This window comes from Natator depressus, chromosome 20, assembly GCF_965152275.1.
Source record: "Natator depressus isolate rNatDep1 chromosome 20, rNatDep2.hap1, whole genome shotgun sequence".
NCBI classification, from domain to species: domain Eukaryota; kingdom Metazoa; phylum Chordata; order Testudines; family Cheloniidae; genus Natator; species Natator depressus.
Window position 1 is genome coordinate 4,361,498 of NC_134253.1, and position 21,925 is coordinate 4,383,422.

Genomic DNA, 21,925 nt, shown 5'->3' on the forward strand with positions numbered 1-21,925 from the left:
GAGTCCAGGGCCACGACTGTGGTTTCCAGGTGCTATGGTAACACAAATACATAAAATAACATAAAGATGCTTACACCTGTAAAGCTTACTCCTGTCATTTTACCTTAGGTCTGCTCTACGCACAGTTTTCATACTTCATTTAAGGGTTGTTTTTTTTTAAACTGATTAATACACCGGTATGTATAACCTACTCCCCAGCCAGGTCTACACTACAGATCTTTGTTGATTGAGACTGTAAATACATCACACAAGCAATCCCCCTGTGTAGAACGCAGCTCATCTCTGCAAGTATCCTTTTGCCGGTATAAGCTGCATCCAGAAGGCTTTGCCAATATAGTTATACGGCAGAGCTTTTGTAGTGTACACTGGCCTCCCCGTTCCCTTCCCACATGGGACCCAACCATACTGGCAGAAACACATTTACACTAGTAGAACTGCATTAAGGGGGTTGTACCACTTTAATGACACCTGTATAAAGCCACATAATTTTTCTGCCTGAACAAGCCCTTTTTTAGCACCTTTGTACCAGTATAACTGTGCCCACACGACAGGGTTTTACTGCTTTAACTACATCTGTTTCTAAACCGATATAGTTAAATCGGTAAAAAACGTGTGTGCGGACTGACCCTTATTGTGTGTCTACCCTGCAGCCGGAGATGTAACTTGTAGCTTGGGCAGAGGCACCCACACCAGCTCTGATCTAGCTCGCGTACGATAAATAGCATTTAGCATAGCCACACCTGCGTGGGCGGTGTAGCTGCCCCCGGAGTACAATCCCATCTGAAATCCTAGGTATGCATTTAGAGCAGCTAGCCCATTCCCAGCCATGGCTACGCTGCTATTGATAGCTCACTAGCTTGATCAGAGCTAGTGCAGGCGTGTCTGCTGGAGCTGGAAATTATACCAGTGTAGACACCCCCTCAGAGGCTAGAGAAATGCAGCTGCTGATTCCTGGTGAGCCTTCCTTCATGTACTGAACCCTCACTGGGAGTCTGCCATCAAGAGCCAGGTAATGTGTATCTCACAGCATAGTAAAGCTGATGGGGAATTTTTTGATGGAAAACGTTTTCATCGGAAATTGCCCATTTAATGAAGCCAAAACTTTTCACCGGAAAGGGGGGCCAGTCTCGACAAATTTTTCCACTCAACTAAAAAGTTCTGAAATTGTCAAAACGACTTTTCATTTCAAAATTTAAGATTGCTATAATTTTAAAAATACAACAAAATGGTAAAAATCGCGGCAGTGTTGGGCACCCACAGGGAGACTGCTTGATATTCAGTGGACACATTCCTAAAAAGCCAGTGCATATTTAAAAAATAACCAGACATCTGTGCCTCACTGCAACTTTCCTTTGCAGTGAACGCTGACGCCAGGAACAGCTGTTTAAGGAAAGGTATAATTCCAAACACACTCTCTAGTGACTGAATAAGTGTCATTCTTGGCAGGAGATGGGACTGAGCAGTTATTAGCTGGTCTGTTAGAAAAATCACAAGAATAGAACCCAGGAAATTCTGAGTTCTAATGCTGGGTACTCATTTGCTTTTCGGCTTTGGGCAAAGCACAATCTTGGGACGAGTCGGGAGAGTTTTGTGCACTTGTCTCCCATAGGGAGCTGGGCAAATGCTTCAGCGTGATCAGCTTCTATGATTTCACTCGCTGTGCTGCAAAATAAAAAAACTTGGTGCTGAAAATGCCCCAGCTCTCTTGGTCCTCCCAAGGTTATTCATCTGCTCCCCAGTCACATCCCTCCTGTTTGTGCATTTTAGGAACGTCTCCAGGAAACGGTGAAAAACAAACAAAATCCCATGCGCTTTCCCAAGGAGGCACCTGGGCACAATGGAGTGTTTAAAAAGCAGCATAAGCCGTTACAGTTACACACACTTTAAGGTGCCTTTGCCCTGCCAGAGAGGTATAAAATGGACTTTGTGTAGATCAGAATGAAGTTCAGTGCAAGATGCCTTCTTCAAAGTGTGCAGAGGATTAAAAAAAAAAAGGCCTCTTTCAACAGAGCCTTGGAGTTTTGCTGATCAAAGTAACACTAAAAACTGCAGCAAAGAGCAGCTCAAGACGGGAAACATACTTGCGGCTTATGGGAAGTTTATCTCTGCACAGATCTACAGCAACAAAATAAGATGAAGAGCCACTTTCAGAATCTCAGGTACAGTCTAACAAGAGTGAACAAGACTCACTAATCAGGTTCTATCTACTGTATTTATCAGAGCAGGATACTTCGATCTTTTCAGGCCTTCCCAGTGCAGCAGAGTCAAATAATGGGCAGAGAAGAGAAGCCGAGATCTCTCTCAGTGTGGTGCAAAAAGACCCATTAGCGTGATGGACGATTAAACAGACATTTCATAATGTCAAGCTCAGTGCAGTTCCGTGGCATGGCTTGGATTTCCTCACGGGCTGGCGCTCATTGAGCAGATATTCTGCGAGTGTGTCGTACCATTTCATTTTGCTTCTTCGCACATTTTTGCAATCAATGGGACAAATCATGTGCCCAGATGGTGGTGCTGAGCGCACGCAGCACGAAAACAGCCATTTCACAACAGATGGTGACGAGAAACTGAAATGCACTAAATTATACTACTACTAATAAAAAAGAATTGGAAAAGAGAGGGAGAAGGTGATTTACGAAGCTCCAGTTCTCACTGTGACTATAACTGATGTGTTAATTACTAGTGTTGATGAGTCAGAGATGTGACGGCCTGGATACCATTCCAGTGGGAATCTCACTTTGAACAAACATGCCACAGGTGAGAAGTCCGAAGAGTCAGATTTTCAAAAGTGCTTAGGCATCTACGGACACAGATAGGTACCTAGTGTTGTCTTCAAAAACGCCTAAGCTAATTGGGCCCCCAACTCCCAGAGAAATCAATGGGAATTAGATAAGTAACGTGCTATGAGCCTTTTAGAAATCCCACTAAGCACCCATCCGCATCTTTAGGTGCCTTAAATACCTTTGAAAAATTAATGCCCATCCACATCGGAGTACTGTGAGGGCTCCTGCACTGAGGTGTGTTATATGCTCAGGTACTAAAGTGGGGAGTGCCACAGAAATGTCAATATTACCAACTAAATTCTGTTTCTGTTGGAGTTAATGACAAAGTTCCCATTGATTCGATGGGAGCAAGTTTGGACCCCACTGGAAGGGGCCCATTAGCCTGCAAGCAAAGGGAATAGTAACTAATGATGATAATAGTTCTTGTCAGCCGTAGCTTTCGAAGCACTTTACAAAGGAAGTCAGCACCATTATCCCCATTTGACAGATGGGGAAACTGAGGCATGGAGAATCTGAACCATCTTCCCTACCAATCTGAAATGGACCCTGGGTTCTACTGTAAGGCAACTAGCCCCAACCTTCTGGGACACTGCACGATTTCACTAGGCCAAGGCAAGACTGTGATTACCCCATTGCTGACCACCACTTCCTGTCCCGTTACACCAGTGCTAACCCATCAGGGAGCGTATCCTAAGTACAACTGTGGGTTAGATCATGCACACACTGAATGGAAAATGGGCAGCCACAATGCACTGGGGCTCAGTATTAAGGGGGCTAGGGAAAGAGGTTACCCGTTACAAAAGGCTGAAATTACAGTGCTGATATCTGCACCAGTGGTTAACAGCACAAGAGGAGACTGAGACATGAGGCATTAGAAGCTTTGAGACTGCTGAGCCTCCCACTTCTGCCATCCAGAGTTAGGGGTTCAATCATGCACTCTGGTCCCCATACAGCAAAACACTTAAGAACGTCACGAGGTTTTAACGTTGAGCAAGGCGGGTGATTTCATATGCTTAAAGTTAAGCATGTGCTGAAGCGCTCTGATAGATTGGGAACAAAGTGCTTGATATCTTGCAGGATCGAGCCCATTAAGCAATTTCGCAGTCACTCAGGCTCGTATTAGGGCTGGTGCAGGGTGACATTGTGTCACGGACTTCGGTGGCGTTATGCTGACTCATGCCAAATGAAAACCTGCCTCTCATTTTTGTAGTATCATAGAATCATAGAACATCAGGGTTGGAAGGGACCTCAGGAGGTAATCTAGTCCCACCCCCTGCTCAAAGCAGGACCGATCCCCAACTAAATCAGTATTCCCAATTTGTAAAGCCATTCAGCACAAAATTCATGGAGTTAAAGGTTCTTAGAATCATAGAATATCAGGGTTGGAAGGGACCTTAGGAGGTCATCTATCTAGTCCAACCCCCTGCTCAAAGCAGGACCAATCCCCAATTTTTGCCCCAGATCCCAAATGGCCCCCTCAAGGATTGAACTCACAACCCTAGGTTTAGAAGGCTAATGCTCAAACCACTGAGCTATCCCTCCCCTCCTTCACATGTATGTGACTAAATGCTTGTCTACAAGAGGAAACGGACCACAACTGCTTTTGTAGAGTAGTTTATGTCACAATAGCTATTCTGGTCAGTTTCTCCCTGTAGACAAGTCCTTATTCTCACTGTTTAACACTTTAAGTGGTCTGCAGGGATTGTTGTATCTTCCAGACTGGTTGCACTTGTATCTCTTGAGAGATCAATTAAATGGACAAACTTGAACTCACAAAGACCACAAACATTTGCTTTTCCAATGAAGCTACGTAAAGGTCTAAACTGCAATTTAATTAAATTAAACCCTGCATTTAATCATAAAAAGCCATTCATCATCACATGGGTCCAAGCACAAATGTTGTGCCTCATGTTTAATCTCCCTCTTTTCCATTCATATTCGTTTTCAGAATATTAAGGACATTTCAACCTGGTTTTGCAATTAATTCCTCCCCCCAACAGCCTCCCCCACAAAACACTAAACCTTTGTTTGCATTTTGACCAAACCTTTTCCTCTGGGAATCTCAAAGTACTTCACAATTAACGTCACAATGTTCTCAGAGGAAGGCAAATATTACCAACTGCATTTACTGAAGGGGAAACTGAGGCAGAAGGAGTAACTTGTCTAGCATCACACAGTGAATCACTGGCAGAATGAACACTAGAACTCAGGAGCACACAAACCCTGGGCTCCTTCTCAATCCACTCGCCCATTCTTCCTACGGTTCTGATCTAAGCTCTGATCCTGGAATCAGGTCCCCAGAGAGAAAGATTCAATTACAGCATCAGATCCCTAGAGGACAGGCCCCCGTTTAGTATGGCTGAATCACACAGTGTTTCTTACAGTCTGAAGCAGTGTCCAGGTAGAAAAGAAAAGGCACCTCAGTCTTAAATCCCAGTTTAGTGTAATTCTAAATAAATATTCATAAAAATAAACAAGCCAATCTTGCTCGAAGGCAGATGCTCATGTGAGTTACAGTCTATATAAATGGGGATTTATGAGCAACAATTTCCAAAGCTCCTAAGTCATTTAGGAGCACAAGCCCCATTTTTAAAAAGTGACTTCAGCACTTAAGGCTGAGATCCTCAGAGGTATTTAGACACATAGCTCCCACTGAAATCACATGTTGGGTACTTATCCAATTTGTCCTTTCCAGCCTCACTCTAATATAATAAAACAACGATAATATTGCAGCACTTTTTATCAGCAGATCTTCACTTCACAGAGGAGGTCAGTATCATTATCTCCATTTTACAGATGGGAAAGCTGAGGCAGGGGGCAGCGACGTGACTTGCCTGCGGTCACCCAGCAGGCCAGTGGCGGAGCCAGGAATAGCATATGACCAGAGGACAGCATGCCCATCCTTTCCTCTGCAGCATGTTGCCTAACTCAACTACTCTAAATCACGTTTACTCGTGATTAAGACGAGCCCTGAGACTGGGATTCGCAAAGAGGTTAAAGGTTAGAAACATGCACACACACATCTAGGCACAACAGCAGGGCAAACTTCCAGCACCCTTACTCATCCCTTAATGTAGCACAAGAGTTATTCCCAGAGCAACGGGCATGGCTTGATTCTCATTTACAGTAATGCCCCTTCCCATCACTGTGGCTCTCCAAGGAGGCAAGTAAATGTAACGTATGCTCATTTGAAATCCCCATTTGCAACAGAACAGTGCAAAGTGGTCTTAGTGAACTGAGCATCAGACATAGGGTGCAACTGTTCTATGAGTAACCATCACAGGACAGCCCCCGACGGTTTGCTGAAACAAAACTGGATTCCCCCTTCCGAAGGTAAAAATAAAACCACAACCAAAATCCACTCTATATAATAGGGGGAAACGTCAGTTCTGTGCTTGGGAGCTTCAAAATGGCCAATCCAATGTTTCTGAAAATGTGCATTTGCTCCCCGGGGAATGCGCCCTGCTTGCCACGTTTCAGAGTGAAGTTTTATGGCTATTTTTAAACTCCTAAAGATGGGGGGGAGGGGTAATGAAAAATCAGAGACAGCCTCTGATCAGAGTTCGATTCCATGCATCTGAAGAAGTGGGATTTTTTACCCACGAAAGCTTATGCCCAAATAAATCTGTTAGTCTTTAAGTTGCCACCGGATTCCTTGTTGTTTTTGTGGACACAGACTAACACGGCTACCCCTCTGATACTATCTTCAAAGACAGAGATTTTTGCCACCAGGATAACTTTGGAACATACGGCTGCTCCCCAAAGCTCTTGGTTACTATCTCCTACAAGAGGAGTGAGCCTCTTTCCTGGAAAGCTTGTGCCAGGGCTGGGCCGAGCCAGCTAACTCCACCAGCCAAGCCAATGAAAACTCATTTGTGACACATAAAGGACAGCCGCTCCAATGTTACCGTAAAGCTATAAAAATCTGTACTGAGCTGCTATAAAGTGGGCTGTCATCAGATCAGGCTGCTCGGCTGACCTAAGATGACAGTTTCGTCAGCAGAAAGAATTACAAATTGGTTACTGTTAAATGTACTTTGAGACAAATAGCAGTGGGCCGTAGGGCTGCCTGTAATGAACCACGGCTTCAAGCTGAGTTTCAGGACTGAAGAAAGTACAAGAGGGAATTCATGTCTGCAAAGCATGTGCAGCTTCTGCAAACTTTAAAGAGCACCTCCCACCCACAAGAATGCCTTATTTTACGTTGACGTACTTACTGGCATCTGTGCAAAGGAACTAGAGGTCACTTGCATTTGCCAGTAGTTGGTTGGCAGTTTTTTTAGCCCTGATCCTGCAGTTGATTGCTCATGGGCAGACTCCAGAACCTGTTGCCATAACTGGGACTTCAAGGAAAGCCAGAGACAACCTGCCAATCCCTTTACTGAAACACTTGCCATTCCCGTTTCAAGGCAAGTGGAGCAGTGAGTAACGAACAGGGAGCTTTCATCTCCATCCAGAACATTTTACTAAATACATTAAAAAACAAAGAAGCCAGACGTGACTCAATAACTCCTGCCAATTTCTGGGTTTAACTCCCATTTATTTGCCAAACCCTCTTAGTACCTTTAAAATAAACGTTTGTTTTCCCTGCTTTTCCCTTGTTACAATCACTGCAACCTTCGAAATAAGGATGATACTCTATTAGAGAGCCAGTGTGACCCACTGGATTAGGAGATCTGTTCCTAGCTCTGTCCTCGACCTGCTGGATGACGTGGGGCAAATCACTTAATTGCCCCATGGCTTGTTTTCCCTCCCACCCTTTGTCTATTTTGATTGTAAGCTCTTCAGGGCAAAAACTCTCTCCCTATGGGTTCGTACCACACTCAACACAAAGGGTTCTACTGTAATACAAATCCTAATAATATGTTTGCTTGACATCTTCCTGAATTCGGTCAGTGTGGTCTTGGAAGCCGTATTTGTTTACAAGTATCTCCGGACTGCACATTCATTACTTTCTCCTGAGAGGGCGGGAAGTATTACTATCTTTGTTTTACAGCTAGGGTATCGAGAGATTCAGTGAATCGCCCAAGGTCAGGTGAGAAGCCTACTGCAGCGCCAGGCACAGAACTCAGATCTCCTGAATCCCAGTCCAGTACATTAACCATAAACTCAGTCTATCAGTTGTGAAGGAAGTTCATAATATTGATTCCGGCAGGTCCTGCCAACATAAAAATATGTCACCTACCAAGCAAGCCTAACCTAAAAAAATGCACATCTCCCAGCTTTCCAACAGGGTGGCACCTGAGTAATCCTGCAGAAACCTAACATTCCCTCCCCAATCGATACCTATGTAGTACGGGTGGTAAAACCACCACCACCATGTGCATAATTGTGATGGGAATGCATGAGAAAAATCGGCTGGTTTCTTCTTAATATTTCATGCCCAAAAACATTTGGTCACTTTGACTACAAAAGGTGAGACAGAGAATAAAGCCAGCTCCTTGGAGACAAGGGTGGAAGGTCATACTGCTCAGTGCGTCAAATGCAGTATTGCCGGGCATTTCCATGGCCCTGATCGCGCCCCCCCCCCACCCCCCCACTGGCAGGACATCTGTCTCAACAGGTGTTTCCTGGTCAAGCAACTCTTACTACCAAGGTCTATTAGTATTTAAAGCCTTTAATATATAATGTTGGGGTATGTAAGCGTTAAGTAAAGACCTGGGTAGCCGCTATCATGGTAATAGGGAGCGAGGCACATGCAAGCACTGATTCTTCGCTTGATAAAGCTGACGTCCTTTTCCCTTCCCTTCTGCTTGTTAAGGATAGATAAGCCTTGCAGTTGCATGAGAAATATGGTTGTCTGAAGGATCTTTGTGTGAAGAAGTGTTATCTCCCCTCTCCCAGCTACATAAACGAGCTCAGGGTCATGGCCCCTTCCCAGGATGACCAGATGTCCCGATTTTAAAGGGACAGTCCCGATTTTTGGGTCTGTTTCTTATATAGGCTCCTATTACCCCCCACCCCGTATCCCGATTTTTCACACTTGCTGTTTGGTCACCCTACCTCTTCCTCCCTCCCCTGGGAACTGCTGATTAAGGGAACTTGTGGCTACAATTACTGCAAAGAAACGTACCTTCAAGGTAAAGACATGTCTGTACAATATGCTTAATGCTGTAAACAGTAAACGGGAGGGTATAATTATATTCAGTATATAACTATTAATATTCATTATGTGGGCGTTCATATTATTAAATAAAGGTTTTGGGGCGCTGTAGTAAATGTGGGTGTTTACATATTAACTTAGATAAAAGAATGTGACGTGATTAACTCAGGGCTTACTCGACAACTGGGTCGAGGGGAACAAGTACTGCAATAAAGAAGTCCGTTTACTCAATCCGCCTCTGGGTCAGCCTGCTCCTTCTTTCCATCTCTAACGTATAAGTGCTGTCTCTGGGGGAAGGGCAGCCTGCGTCTTAACACCTTGTCACAAGCAAGTACAATCGTTACCATTAGAAGCGGCAGCTGTACCTGGTTAGCATCCTGAGGGGATGAGAACATGGAGCTCGCCGCTGTCCCTATACAAAGCCCAGCCAAGGCAGCCTTAAGACAACTCCAGAATCTTTTGTTTCCAGTCCCTTTGGTAATTCGTATTTATTTGTGTCGGAGTAATGCCTAAAGACCCCAGTAAAAAATCAGGAACACATATTTAGCTACTGGGGTGTCTGTCATGCTGACCACTGCTGTCCAGGGTGCCTGCCAGCCTGTGGGTTTGGGGTGCCATCAAATTCACCATTATCCTCCATTGCTCTGGTGCAAATTAGCACTAGCAATAATACCCAGCTTTCATCTAGCGCTTTTCATCAGTAGACCTCAAAGTGCTTTACAAAGGAGGTCAGTATCATTTGTGCCCATTTTACAGACAGGGAAACTGAGGCAGGGAGGTGACGTGACTTGCTGAAGGTCACCAGCATGGCAGTAGCAGAGTTAGGCATAGAGGCACTTCCCCAGGAGACACTTCTCTCTGACTCTGAGCCCCTCTCCCTACAGGGGCACCTAGCTCAGGGAATGCTTAAAGGGGTCCTGGACAGAGATAATACAAACCCCCAGTTTGTGGCAATTAGCCCCAGTAACATATTCCTCAGCCTCAGGGGCAGCCCCTCCCCAGCCACCCAGGGGGCTCCAGCCCCCAGCGCAGGGGGCTCCAGGGCCCAAGGGCAGGGGGCAGCCCCACCCCACCCAGCCAGGGGGCTCCAGCCCCCAGCGCAGGGGGCTCCAGGGCCCAAGGGCAGGGGGCAGCCGCACCCCACCCAGCCAGGCATGAGACACAGCCCGGCAGGGAGGAGAAGCCCCAGTACCCCAGTCCCTGCAACGCGTCTCCCTCCCAATCAGGCAGCTCAGCCCCATGGCCCGGCCCCAGCAGCTGCTCCCCCAGGCCGGTGCCTCGGCAGTCCCCAGTGCAGCCTGAGACCCCACCCCCGGGCCCCGCCGTCCGCTCGCCGCCTACAGCACAGCGCCCCCCGGGGCGGGCACAGCCCGGCCCCCGCTGCCCCATCCGGGCAGCTCCTACCGCGGTCCCTTCCCCGCTGCCCCCCCAGCCCCTGGCTCCTCCGACCCCCGGGTCCCCCCAGCCCCCGAGGCTGCTCCGATCTCCGGGTCCCCCCAACACTTGTCTCCCCCGATCCCCGGATCCCCTCCGAACCCCGGGTCCCCCCAGCCCCAGATCCCCGGGGGTCCCCCAGACTCCGATCCCTGGGGGTGCTCCGACCTCCGGGTCCCCTCAACCCTTGTCTCCCCCGATGCCCGGATCCCCTCCGAATCCCCGGTCCCCCCCAGCCCCCGATCCCCGGGGGTCCCCCAGACTCCGATCCCCGGGGCTGCTCCGATCTCCGGGTCCCCCCAACCCCTGTCTCCTCCGATCCCCGGAGCACCCCCAGCCCCCGATCCCCGGGGCTCTCTCGAACCCCGGCTCCCCAATCCCCTTCAGCCTCTGGCTCCTCCGATCTCCGGGTCCCCTCAGCGCCCGACACCCAGGTCGCTCCGATCCATGGGGCTCCCCCCACCCCGACTCCCCGGGGCTCCCCCCAAACCCCAGAACCCCCTGAGCTCCCGACCCCTGGGGGTCCCGATCCCAGGGGCTCCCAACCCCGGCTTCCTGACCTCCAGGCTCCCCCCGGGGCTCCCCTTAACCCCGGCTCCTCGGTTTTCCCCCCCCCAACCCCAGCCCCCTCAATCCCCGTCTCCCCACGACCCAGTCTCCCCGGGCTCCCCCGGCCCCGGCTCCCCCGCTCGCAGCGGCCCCGGCCCCGGTTTTTCTCTTTATCATAAATATATAAATTATGCTAATTAAGACCATTGCATATTCACCGAACCGGGTCCCCCCCGCCCCCCCTGCCCGCCCCACCGCACCCCCTCTCCCGGGCCCCGCACTCACCGCGCCGGCACCCGCTCGCCCCCCGCTCGGGCCGGGGCTCGGAGCCGCTTTTTTGCTGGGAATAATTAACAATTCATCTCACAGCAGCGGAGCGGAGACTGCTGCACACAAAGGGGGGGGGAAGGAGGCGGCAGCCCCCCCACTCCGCCTGCCCAGCCCAGCCCTTGCACCGAGACCCCCGGGGCTCTGCGCCGGGCCTCCCCCGCTTGCAGCCGCCTCAGCCCCGGGCCCCCGCTCGGGGGGTTGCGGCGGGGGAAGGGGATTTTTTTGGTTACTTGGATTTTTTTTAGCTGCTGCGTCATGAACATAATTTATGCAAAGGCCTTTGCCGCATCCCGCAGGCTGCAGAGCTGGCCGCGGCCTCGAGGGGGCGCAGGACCCCCCCTCCTGTAACAACCCTCCCTCCGCCCCCCAAATCTCCCTGTATAACCCCCCCACCACCACCACCCCAACCTAAAAAGTGCCCCTTTGGTATCAGACACTTTGCGTTTCCCCTCCCAGCACTTGGCAAACATGAGCTGGTTCATGAAGCCCAGTGGGGGGAATCTCAGGCATGGGTGGGAGGGGGTGTGTGTGAAACCACTGCCCCCCATCAAGGTCATACAGCAAGTCACCACCGACAGAGCCGGGCGAAGTAGGCCTGACTTGCTGATTCGTTCCTCCCAGTCTCCCTTCAACTAGCTCATCAAAACCCTAATGCAGCATTTCATAATAATAAATTAATACATTAAGAATAGCATTCACATGAGCTGCCTGGGGGCAGGACAAAGGACTCTGACTGTTTCCTCACCTTATCTGGCTCTCTCATGGGGCATAGCTTGGACCTGGAAATCTGCACATCACTAAGGTTGCCTCCCATCCAGGTGTTCCCAGGATCGTTCCTTTTTCGAGGTAGCCGTCCTGGGAAATCTGTCAGGGTCCTCAGTACATGCTGCCAGCTGTCCAGTGTTATGGGATCAGGATCTTCCCGGATGTCCTGGTTTTTGTACCTCAGAGGCAGCAACCCTACCCACCGCCCTTGTTATAAAAACAAAACTATACTGTACCATGAAAACTGTTCCAAGGGGCCAGCCTAGTTAGCAGTCGGGGGTCAGGGTGTCCATTAACGGTACTGGAAACCTTGAAGATATACGTTAAAGCAGGGGTTTGGCTAGGAGAGGAATAGCACAATTATTGCAGGTCCCTTCCGCACTTTGCAAGAGTAATGTTGCAAGAGCTACACTTTATTGTGTAGTACTGTTACTCTCAGTACTAGTACTCTCCAAGCACAGAATGCAAAGAAGCCTGCATTCCATACTAACTGTGGTTCTTATCATCCTCTCCTGAAGTCAATCAGAGGACCCCTAGTGGGACCAGAAGCAGCTTGTGGCCTGGCTGTCCCTCCATTTGGAGTCCTACAAGGCCTGCCCTGACTATTATAGTTCCGGAGCCAAATTCATGATCATTACCCAAAAGAACCACAGTAGTCGCTCTCTCTCTCTCTATATTTATATAGACTGATCAAGTATCCTACACATGGTTAACAATATAGTAAAAAGAAAAGGAGTACTTGAGGCACCTTAGAGACTAACCAATTTATTTGCGCATAACCTTTCATGAGCTACAGCTCACTTCATCGGATGCATTCAGAGGAAAATACAGTGGGGAGATTTATATACACAGAGAACATGAAACAATGGGTGTTACCATACACACTGTAACAAGAATATAGTGAAAACATCCTGATTGGTTAATAACTTAGATTGGTTAATAATTAAAGCACAGGGTGTTTTAATATCATATGCTGCAAAGTGCTGCAGGAGACACATTAAAGAATTACTTGTGGCCCCTGAACCTTGTCTGAGTACCACTGTTGTACCATTATTTATAAGGCCATCCTGGCTGGCCTCTTGAACCTACCTACAGGCCTAAATGCCCCGAGGCAGACCTGTGCTCATACACACTTTGATTTCCAACACAGCGAGTGCTGTTGGAGAGATCTGTGCATGTACTTAAAAAGCCTGGTGAAGAGAATAAAATGTATCAACTCCTCACAAGCAATGCAGTCTGGAGGAAATTAAACATTGTGCATCATTGGGATTGTTCAGTCTGGAGAAGAGACAGCTGAGAGGGGACATGATAACAGTTTTCAAATACATAAAAGGTTGTTACAAGGAGGAGAGAGAAAAATTGTTCTTCTTAACCTCTGAGGATAGGACAAGAAGCAATGAGGTTAAATTACAGCAAGGGCGGTTTAGGTTGGACTTGAGGAAAAACTTCTTAACTGTCAGGGTGGTTAAGCACTGGAATAAATTGCCTAGGGAGGCTGTGGAATCTCCATTGTTGGAGATTTTTAAGAGCAGCTTAGACAAACACCTGTCAGGGATGGTCTAGATAATACTTAGTCCTGCCATGAGTGCAGGGGACTGGACTAGATGACCTCTCAAGGTCACTTCGAGTTCTATGATTCTATGACATGTGCCTGCCAAACAACCCTGCATTCCTTAGCTGTCCAGGTTACTTGCTTTCTCCTAGGGCTTGAGACAAAGCTCTTGAAGTCAGTAGAATGAGTCACATTGACTTCAAGGATTTTGGAGCTAGACCCTAGGGATTAATAGTTGTTGGGATAAGGAATTGGGTTGTTAACTCAGTGCATTGCTATAGCTTGGCTCAGCCCAGTGCTTAGGCTGCAAACCTGAGACTTGGGTTCAACATCCACCCACCTCTGCTACAGGCTTTATGTGTAACCTTGGGCAAGTCTCCTTGCTGTGAGCCTCAGTAATAGTACCTGACCTCACAGAGGTGTTGTGTAATACATTAAAGATTGTGGCATGTTTACGATAATGGTGACCATATAAGCACCTTAGTAAAATAGCAAGCTACCTCTAATCCACATGGAGCCAAATTCATTCCTAATGTTACTTCACAGTCATTCAATTTAGGTGTGAATTTTGACTTTGAGACTGTATGCTATATGAGGCAGGGACTGTCTTTATTTGTTTTGCTCAGCAACAAGGGCATCATCAAGTGAACAGATAATAATCATACTCAGGAAAGTGATGCACTGATTACTTTTATTGAAGTGGCAATATATATATATATATAAAAGACGACTTTCTGAATTCTATTGAGCACCTGTATTTTATGAGTGTGATCATTCAGGAAACTTTTGTCCAGTTCACTTCAAATTTTGTACAAGAATTCTTCCTCCATTTCAGATCTAACCTACCAATTTTGAGGCAGATAAAAGGAACACAAAGATCTCTTTTAACTGTATACCTCATTAAAAGCACAGATGCAATATTTGCGGTTTTTCAAAACAAGCCAACTTATGGACCAATTACAGCTAGTTTTGACTCGTTACAAAAGAACAGAAAGTATATTATTATCTTGCATTGTGCATGTTTTAAAATGTATAATTGGATAAATTATAACTTCTTTCTTATCTTTAAGCAGAAGTAAGGGGGAAAAGGCATGTCTCAATTACGGGTGCCTCTTAAAAACAAACAACAAATGGTCCGATGAAGAATTATTTTTACCTCATTCTTTCACATCTAGGATCAATTAGAAAGAATTACAGCTTCTGTTTCTCTTCACAGAGAAGCTATTGGATTAATTTTAAATTGTTGCCTTAAAATGCACCTTTCTGAGTTCACCATAAGATATTCAAAATGTGCCTCTAAAATACATTTCAGGATATACGTGAATTTATATATATCACAACTTACAAGAGATGCATTCATTTTTTTAAATGTATAAATACTATTTGTAATTTTTTGGGGGCTACCCTTTATTCTGCATCCTATTTCTGTATACAAAAATGTTTCTCGAATGAAAATAAGCTGAACTAGACTATCCCATCTCTACTGGCATAACATCATATTTAGTACTAATTAGTAACAAATCTATTTTGTAGAGGAACTCAGCAAACATGATATTATGTAAGCAGTTCTCTCTGAGGTCCTGATTCAAGAAAGCACTTAAATACATTGACTTCAACAGGAGTTAAGGATGGATTTAAAATTAAGCACACGCTTACATGGCTTCCTGAATTGAGGCTTGATCCAGATGGTAATACCAATGCACAGATATTAACAAATGCACAACCAATGGTGACAACATTTTTTAAAATAACCAAATCAGTTATGTTAAAATGGCTTTGCTTCAGTACAGCTATTTGAGACTCCGCAGTACAATTCTGTTGAGAATCTGGTTTGCATATGCTGTACCGTGATTATGAATATTTAAATACTTCCATCTAGTTGAATTTCAGACTCATTTACATACATTGGCATACTATTAATATAATACATATGGGGAAAGGGTACACATTGCATTTTTAATTTATTTTGAAGATGAATTGATTTTGCGAGTTCCAGAACTATTTCTTTGGAAAACAGCTTGTTTAGAGGGGGAAAAAAATGATATTCATATGTTTGATAAGAATAGCTGGCGGGAATAAAATTCTGTCTGGCTGATCATTGTCAAATGCCCTTTCCTCCAGTGCCTTCTCTGGCCGCAGGAACGCATGACAGAGGACCAAATTAGTATTCTACCTCTCTTGTCTTTTCCTTTCTCGCTGACTTAAGGATTTAGCTTCCCTATCCACACAGAGCACTGGACCAGATCAGTGTTTGCACTGACTGACTACGTGGTCTCTGACATATCTCACTCTCTACAGAAAGGCCTTCAGTTCCACAAGTGATGAATATCATGCCATAAACCCGTTTCCCTCAGAGGTTCTGGGGAGGCCTGCCTTCCCCCCACAGCACAAAATCCAAGCAACAGAAAGCCAGCATTTCTGTTTGATTTATCAAAACACAAAGATCCCATGGGTTTACGCACTTTTGCTATTTCAGCACATGCTTCAGTGCTGAAGGGAGGGATTTAAGCAGATGCTTCAAGTTAAGCACGTGCTTAATGCTTTGCTGAATCAAGCCCTTCTCAGTTTTCTCCTCTAGGGCTGTAAATAGGATCAGGATTTTGCACTGCAGTTTCAGACACTTCCCTACTTCATTGGTTTTGAGGCTTAGCTTACTCATGTGCGGTGAAACTCTCACTCTATTGCCATCAATGACAAAACTCCCACTGATTTAAATGGAGCTAGAATTTTGCCCTTTGTCCTTTGGAAGTAGGAGGTGCCATAAGGCAATGGACAATTAATTTGTATTGTTATAATTATTTTTACACTAATTAGGGGCCTAATTCTGCATGGTACTGGGTATCCTCAACTCCTTTTAACCTTCAACTACTCACATGAGTAAAGTTACACTCATGGCTGTTTGCAGGGGCAGGGATTTCACAGGCATGATTTTCTTTCTTTCAAGTTGAAACAACAGAAACAGTCCAATTCAGTGTCACTGTTCGCCAGTGTTAAATATTATCCAGTAAAGTAGATAAGTAACTCTAGCTCAGGTCTGGACTTATCCTTTGCCAAAACCAAACGGAACCTATACTCATCTACTTTGCATTTTATTTGTATTGTATCATCATTGTGCTAGGAAAACTGTCCCGTTGCCATTTGGAATTACCCAGGGCAGGAAGCATGGTCCTCTGGCACACAGCTAAATGTTCAAAAGTAGCCTCTGATTTTAAGTGCTTCAGTTTTTCAAAACCCTTTGGGCCTGATTTATAGGGCGGGTGACATCAGTTGGAGTCTGAACATCAGGCTCAAAGTTTATCAATTTGGCTACTCAAAACAAACCAACCAAATCAAAAACCCCTCCAAAAGAATGCACACTTTCCCTTTTCCTGTATAATGAAATCTGGCTAGCAGAAACAGGATTAATAACATACGCTCTTTCAAATAAATTGGGGTTCGATCCTTCCAAGTGATGAGCTCTCTCACTAATCTCAGTGTGTATAGGGGGCACTCATCACTTTCAACTTTAATCAGCACCTTGCAGGATTGGGCCCTCACAGAGAGACGACAGAACTCAGTCACCATTTCAGAAACCGTTTCCTAGTATGCGACAGGAAAACAATCTGACACTTCTCCTGATGGAGATGCTCATTCCTTCTTTTGCTCTCGCTCTTTCTCGCCGCTTACATTTTTAGTGCTGTAAAACTGGGGCTATTTTATACAGGCAGCTTTCAAGCTATCTACACAGATCTCTCCTCCACTTTAAAGGGTAAATATTTTTTTATAGTTCCTGTACAGTAACAAGGTGAAGAACATTTTATGCTCATAAATTATTTATAAAGCCCTCACAGGCATAGCAACTGATGTGCATATTCATCAGTAGCCATGTACATTATTCATGAGAAGTTCACTTAAACAGTGAGAAAGCAATGCAATTGTTGATTGAGATGCCTAAGAATTAGCTTGATAAAAGGTGTGTGCGTGGTGGAGTGGGGGGTTTCACCCCAAAGCGGACAGCATCAGGAAAGTTTGCATATAAGAGTCAAGACAGAAAGTGGCATTTTTTTTACTCATGCCCAAAATATAAAATATTCATCTGTTCTATTTATGAAGGAGGAAGATTCGTACTTGTGGAATCTAATAGTCATATTAAGGGAGAATAGTTACAAGCCCTTTATTTCACCTACCCCTGGGCCTCTGACTATAAATTCTGTTCTAGCATCTTTGACTTTGTGACTATCAGACCAGAGTTATGATAACAGGTAGGCACACAATAGCTGATCCTCAGAGCACATGGTTTGTTTCAGTTCTCTAGGTTTTGAAGGTGCTGAGCTTTCTCATGTCCCAACGTTCATCTCAGTGTGATCAAGATCCAACCCAGACAGCACTTAAGTGCATGTTTAACTTTAAACACATGAGGAATCCCACTGAGGGTAACAGGAATCATAGAATAGAATCATAGAATCATAGAATATCAGAATATCCCTGCTCAAAGCAGGACCAATCCCAATCAAATCATCCCAGCCAAGGCTTTGTCAAGCCTGACCTTAAAAACTTCCAAGGAAGGAGATTCTACCACCTCCCTAGGTAACGCATTCCAGTGTTTCACCACCCTCCTGGTGAAAAAGTTTTTCCTAATATCCAACCTAAACCTCCCCCACTGCAACTTGAGACCATTACTCCTTGTCCTGTCCTCTTCTACCACTGAGAATAGTCTAGAACCATCCTCTCTGGAACCACCTCTCAGGTAGTTGAAAGCAGCTATCAAATCCCCCCTCATTCTTCTCTTCTGCAGACTAAACAATCCCAGTTCCCTCAGCCTCTCCTCATAAGTCATGTGTTCCAGACCCCTAATCATTTTTGTTGCCCTTCGCTGGACTCTCTCCAATTTATCCACATCCTTCTTGTAGTGTGGGGCCCAAAACTGGACACAGTACTCCAGATGAGGCCTCACCAATGTCAAATAGAGGGGAACGATCACGTCCCTCGATCTGCTCGCTATGCCCCTACTTATACATCCCAAAATGCCATTGGCCTTCTTGGCAACAAGGGCACACTGCTGACTCATATCCAGCTTCTCGTCCACTGTAACCCCTAGGTCCTTTTCCGCAGAACTGCTGCCTAGCCATTCGGTCCCTAGTCTGTAGCTGTGCATTGGGTTCTTCCGTCCTAAGTGCAGGACCCTGCACTTATCCTTATTGAACCTCATCAGGTTTCTTTTGGCCCAATCCTCCAATTTGTCTAGGTCCCTCTGTATCCTATCTCTGCCCTCCAGCGTATCTACCACTCCTCCCAGTTTAGTATCATCCGCAAATTTGCTGAGAGTGCAATCCACACCATCCTCCAGATCATTTATGAAGAAATTGAACAAAACCGGCCCCAGGACCGACCCCTGGGGCACTCCACTTGACACCGGCTGCCAACTAGACATGGAGCCATTGATCACTAGCCGTTGAGCCCGACAATCTAGCCAACTTTCTACCCACCTTATAGTACATTCATCCAGCCCATACTTCTTTAACTTGCTGACAAGAATACTGTGGGAGACCGTGTCAAAAGCTTTGCTAAAGTCAAGAAACAATACATCCACTGCTTTCCCTTCATCCACAGAATCAGTAATCTCATCGTAGAAGGCGATTAGATTAGTCAGGCATGACCTTCCCTTGGTGAATCCATGCTGACTGTTCCTGATCACTTTCCTCTCGTGTAAGTGCTTCAGGATTGATTCCTTGAGGACCTGCTCCATGATTTTCTGGGGACTGAGGTGAGGCTGACTGGCCTGTAGTTCCCAGGATCCTCCTTCTTCCCTTTTTTAAAGATTGGCACTACATTAGCCTTTTTCCAGTCATCTGGGACTTCCCCCGTTCGCCACGAGTTTTCAAAGATAATGGCCAATGGCTCTGCAATCACATCCGCCAATTCCTTTAGCACTCTCGGATGCAACTCGTCCGGCCCCATGGACTTGTGCACGTCCAGCTTTTCTAAATAGTCCCTAACCACCTCTTTCTCCACAGAGGGCTGGCCATCTACTCCCCATGTTGCGATGCCCAGCGCAGCAGTCTGGGAGCTGACCTTGTTAGTGAAGACAGAGGCAAAAAAAGCATTGAGCACATTAGCTTTTTCCACATCCTCTGTCACTAGGTTGCCTCCCTCATTCAGTAAGGGGCCCACACTTTCCTTGGCTTTCTTCTTGTTGCCAACATACCTGAAGAAACCCTTTTTGTTACTCTACTTGGACTCTGCGTGTGCTTAACTGCTTCGTTGGATCAGGAGCACAAAAGAGGAGCAGCCTTATGGATAAAGAAGGACCTGATCCAAAGCCCACTGAACTCAACTGGGACTCTGTCCATTCATTGACTTCAGTGGGCACTGGATCAGGCCTTAAGCACTCAGAACCAAAGGATCTGGGTCTCAGGCCTCAATTCAGCAAAGTACAGCTGGTCCTTAAGTGCTTTGGTGAATGAGGGCCTAATTCAATTCAGGCAAGGGTGCTCTGGACCATACATAAGAAGCAGCATGGAAGAAAACATAGAGACATTTCTGGGAGATGCAGACAAGCGCATAATCAAGGCTTTGGACACAGAAGCTGGGAGAAGAGATAAGAACTGGCTGAATGGTTGGTATTGAGAGTCCACCTTTCCTGGCATGTTGCAGTTCTTTAGCTTGACTATAACAAAACCAAACTGGAGGGACCTTATGATATAGCTGTGGTCATCTGGGACCATTTGAAAGGAGCTTCTCTCTCCTAGATCATTTGATTGTTTATCATTTGTATTACAGCTCCCAATTGTTCCTTTCCACCAGGCCACTGACTCATGCTCATACATAACCCCAGAAGTCTTGGTGCCAAATGCTTGAATTCAGAGCCACTGTGGATGCAGAATATCTAAGCAATGCCTACAGAACCCAACTGCTATACTGCAGTGTGGCCACTCTCCTTTGTGATAGGCTACCTCAAAGGCAGTGATCCAAGGTTGGATCATTTCAGTTAATGCTGTAGGATGGACCCGCCCTTTGAAAAATTCCAATGTGGACTAAAAATTGTTGCATTTCTGCAAACATGGGCCTGTTGTTAGTGAGAAGCGGAGAGGAGGAGTGAATCAAAGAGGCATCATCTCCTAGCGGCCCCTACTGAGACTGTGTTGTTGTAGGATAAAGGGGCATAGCTGGGCAGAGACTGGCTGGGGAATAGCTGCTTCCCATGGGATGCTCACCCTCAAACCATTCAGGATTTCATAGATTATAAGGCCAGAAAGGACAATTACGATAATCTAGTCTGACCTCCTATATAACTCAGAAGAACCTCCCACAATAATTTCTGCATCAAGCCCATAACTTCTGCTTGAGCAATAGCTTATCACTGAGCAAGACATCCAATCTTGACAAAGACTGCAAAGGAAGGAGAAACTACCATGTCCCTAAGTAAGTTGTTCCAATAATTAATTACCTTCACAAAATTTGCCTGTGTACGATCACATTGATGCAAGTGTGTTCCACCTCTGGGTTCTGCAATCACCTTATAAAGAGGGGTTGGGGACATTTATGTGTGTGGGGTCACAGTTCCTGAGTGAGTCCCATGAGGGTGTATGACAGGCGTCTGGGGAACCAACTTCCTGTTATAACAACGAAGAGGATATGTTTTAAAATAACTAACATATCCTAAAGCTCAGGACAAAATAACTAATAAAGCATTAGCTGGTGCTAATGAACAGAACTTAGTGCCTGATGAAATTTTACCAGCCTTAAGGCTTAATTAAATTTAAAAATATTTGGAGGTTATCAGCTGTTTCCATTGATCTTTTATGCATGAACTTAGAAACGGCTGCTTTTTCTACGTCCAATTCAGAAGGAAAAAAAGAAAAAAAGGAAGGTTACATGGATATTTTTTTTTCAGATTTGCTCAACTGCCCGTTTACTGCCCTGTGCTATACCCAGCGTTCAGGCTTTCTATGCTCCAAAGAGGAGTACCCCAAGATTGGGTGTAAATGAAAGGGTTGCATTAGCCAATTGGGGTAGAATTCATTAGTAACAATATTTAGCACTTTCCCTCTTCAAAGCTCTTGACAAACATTGAAAGATTACGCTTCATAACCTCATTTTATGGTGATCCTGTCCTTGTTCTCCTTATAGGGAAAGCGAAGCACAAATTCATAGACTGTAAGCCCAGAAAAAAAGAACAGGAGGACTTGTGGCACCTTAGAGACTAACAAATTTATTAGAGCATAAACTTTCGTGAGCTACAGCTCACTTCATCGGATGCATCCAGTGGAAACTACAGCCCAGAAAGAATCTTTATGATCATCTTGTCCGACCTCCTGTATAACACAGGCCAGAGAATTTCAGCCAGTGATTCTTGCATCAAGCCTGTATCTTGTGGCTGAGCCAGAGCTTATTATTTAGAGTCATCCTGTCTTAATTTAAAGACTTCAC

The 21,925-nt window shown here is 45.8% G+C and overlaps 1 protein-coding gene across 1 annotated transcript in view; it reads right to left on the reverse strand.

Moving 5' to 3' along the window:
* The window catches only part of POU6F1 (POU class 6 homeobox 1), a 31,456-nt gene extending 20,174 nt beyond the window's left edge, over positions 1-11,282 (reverse strand). Inside the window, exon 1 of the mRNA XM_074935228.1 lies at positions 11,155-11,282. The gene's annotated coding sequence lies outside the window, so the exon portion shown is untranslated. The remainder of the gene's footprint in view (positions 1-11,154) is intronic.
* Positions 11,283-21,925: the final 10,643 nt, after the last annotated feature.